Source organism: Opisthorchis viverrini (assembly GCF_000715545.1).
Source record: "Opisthorchis viverrini unplaced genomic scaffold opera_v5_137, whole genome shotgun sequence".
NCBI classification, from domain to species: Eukaryota; Metazoa; Platyhelminthes; class Trematoda; order Opisthorchiida; family Opisthorchiidae; genus Opisthorchis; species Opisthorchis viverrini.
In genome coordinates this window covers 1,137,908-1,141,464 of record NW_008751790.1, presented here as the reverse complement: position 1 = coordinate 1,141,464, position 3,557 = coordinate 1,137,908, and positions in this window count along the sequence as shown.

Genomic DNA, 3,557 nt, shown 5'->3' with positions numbered 1-3,557 from the left:
CAGGTTTGATACCTCCGTATGTGGACAGTGGAGAACAATCGAGGCCAACTTTTCTGAATGGACTGTTCGAGTCAAAGAGAGCCAAGTATCGACGGTATACCCCTTCATCCAATACACGGTCCTTAGGACTACTCTGGGAATATTTCCCAAACATCAATGATTGAAAGTCATCATTTTGCGTGTCTGAGCCACCCGTCGGTAGCGCTTTGCAAGCAGAAAGTAAAACAGTTCAAACAACAGACTCATAGGTTCGGACATAAATCTTCAGAATAAATTCATCTTTGTACCGCAGTACACACTTGTATTGTAGGAGCGGTCGGTGATAATTATCAAAGGAAGTCATTACCTCATCGTTAGCCCGCGAGAATGTTTGAGCCGGAGTACATTAACTCGAATTTTATCTATTTTATTGTAAGTAACTCGTCATAGTTTAATGACGTTGAAGTTAACGGCGATGGATAAGCAATGATAAATGGATAGCGATGGTCCACTCCAGTTTACGCTGCATTTCACGTATTTCCTACGTCCGATGACCGTTTGCCTCGTAGAGCTCTCTTATCCCAGCCTTGCATCGGATGGGGACCAAGGGAGGGGGCAAACCAATGGTTAGTGACCCTGACAGATATGGCTGCGTCACTCGGCCGATGGAGGCCTTGCATCAAACCTATCGAATTCACTGCGTGGCTGTCACTTTCTTCCATACCGGACAAGCAGAACTATTTGTCATCAATAAACAGATTAATCCATTCCCTCCCCTTACTCTCCTTGACCTCGTTGAACGAAGCTGAAGCTGCTGAAATTACTGCACTTTGGTGCGCGGTACGAGGGCTGAAAAATGAGTATTGAAGAACCACTATGGAGTGCAGTGGTCTGCAGCGATGATAACTGTATCATCTGCCAAGTAAATTCCACGATCCGCGTGTTTTCCTCTACCCCCATTCCCGGTGTTCGTCATACAGTTTTGCGAAGTATTCAATTGACCACGAGTTGAACCGTATGGGGAAGAACGGGGAGCCCTGTTGAGCCACAAACAACGAGTCTTGACCATTCTTCTCCATATATACTGTTGTAACCAACTGCAGTGTCCACGCCAATACTTTATTGTCCGAAAAAAGATCCAACAAGGAACACAACAGCTTTATTGCGAACAAGCGAATGCGAAAACTTCAAGGAGCGTTGCGGTATTTAAAGCCCAATTCGGACCTTGACCCAGACTGCCGTACCGGCTTTGAGTGGTTGGTTGGTGTTGCTTTTAGGACATCTTCGAACATTTATCATCGTTGATCGTTTCTGAGTTGATTGACTGCTTGAGCATCTTATCGGCAGTTAGCTTTTCTGGCCCGGAGGACTGACGGATTCCCTAAAGCGATTTTGGAGTTTGAAGTTCTCAGATGGACGATGGCGAGATGAACCAAGTGGTTAGAGTGCGAATTTACTGCCTGGAAGGTCCGTTTGTCGAACCCGACCTTAGCCTCTCGACTTCCCCTGTCTAGGCTTGGGCGACTTGGCAGTATCCCAGCCCTCGTGCCTGGTTCGGGTGGCATGGCAGCTGTGCACCAAAAGGGTGCTACAGGTGAACGATTATTATTATTTTTTAGTTCTCAGTAAGCTTCGGGTATTCTGGGATTACTTACAGGAATCTGACCTTCCTAACATATACAAACATGTTCTCCCATGGCCGCATGGTACTTAACAGCCTGTCTAACTTAGTGGGAATGTCGTCCGACTCCAAAATACTTCAGAGCTTATCAGTTCAAAGGGTTGAATGCTACCCGAAAATCAATGGTAGGTAAAATTTGGTTTTTGGCGGTGTCGTTGTTCTACAACATGGCTCAGAGTAAAGACTTCCCCTGGAGAAAAAGCCGCTTTGTTCCATCTGGTGCAATTGTCTTTTACTTGTAAAGCGGCTGGTTACAAGCTATGTCCAATAATCTTACACTAAACTGGTTGGCGCAAATAGTTTTGCCACCTGTTGTGGAAATGTAGAACAGGAGTAAATCGGATGAAAACACTTAGTTGTTCCAGAATGAGCAAGACAGCTCATGCAGTGGTGCACGAAGAGCAATAGGGCACGTCTCGTATATTTCTGCAGAATGCCACCCTCACCAGGGGATTTGCGATTTTTCAGGAAGCTGATGCCTTCAATCACCTCCTGTTTGGTTGAACGGCCACGATCAGCATCATGCAATATAAGTGGTTCGATGGCAGGGACGTATGCTGACGTGTGCTCGAGACATTGCTCGAAGTGTTCCACCCATTGGGAGACTTTCCTGATGACATCGAGAATCACTTCGCCATACGCAGCGCACAGAGTGAACTGAACCTACCACAAACATCTGATGCGCCCGCGCCTGCACCTCCGGTAGCCAGTTAAATAATCTGAATAGAAACTGACAGCATAAATGCCACTGACATCGGCTAGCTAGCTCAGAGAGGATTGCCCGGCCCCCATCCTTTAGGACGAACAGCAATAAAAGCACCCAGACGTTTCGCAACATCCCCCATTCCATTCTGCCATCAAACTTTGCCAATCTCTATGTTCCCAGTGCTCCGAATTATATGTGGAAAACAACGCTCTGCTAGACAGACAGTAAATCGACAAGCATAGCACATAGCCCAGCCATCTCATCTCGCATTACTGAATACGCACGGTACAAAGAACCTGGACCTGAATGAGATGTGATGGTTTAGGTGCCTCCGTGGCCATTTGAACTACGCTGGTGTGTAATATGCACACTATGGAAACACCAGGGGACAGTGATTCTCTGAAGGCAGGTGTTCACGACAATTTCTGTGGATGGAAAACATAAATAAAGCTCATGAGCCAAAGCCCAGTAAGCAAGGTTGCACATCACCAATACTTACATATGAATCAATCAAAATAACAGACACCGTATACTACAAGTGTCGGTGCGACACTCGTAGTCTCACATACCAAGCCAGTGCATGGTAAGAGGATTCACCAACACAGTTGTTGTGTCTTGATGAACAGTAGTGCAACTCTGTATCGGTCCCTTGGCTTCCTGCTCCGCCCACTACGGTATATCAAAAGGCACGGTAGCTCTGGACAGCCCTTTATGGAGACAAAGGAAGATCATGGCAACTGCATTTATAGGGTATTCACAGAGTGTTCCACAAGGTCGTGCTAGAATGTCCATGAGGGGGCGAGAAGCGTCGAGTCAAAGATGCTTGACACGGATTCGCTGGCATTCTGACCAATCAGGGCATGCCTTCGTCTGGCCCGTGTCCTGCACGTGACACATCCGTCCAAATGGCGTGCTGTTCGGTTATTAGGGACGGCTGGCCTCTGAACAACAGTCCTTTGATCTTTCGGGCTTGGGATTTGCGGAAAATGTTGTTACTTGTTCTCCAAAATCATTAACGAGCTAGAATTTCCCGCAAAACCCAACTGCCTTGCGGTCAGGCTTTTGAGTCGAAGACTGGTTGAGGACCCTAACTGGCCTACTGCCAAGTTTGAGCGATCAGACAGTACCCCAACCCGCACACAACCACGACTTCTACAACTTAAAATAGTATCATGCCACAAGTGCGATCAG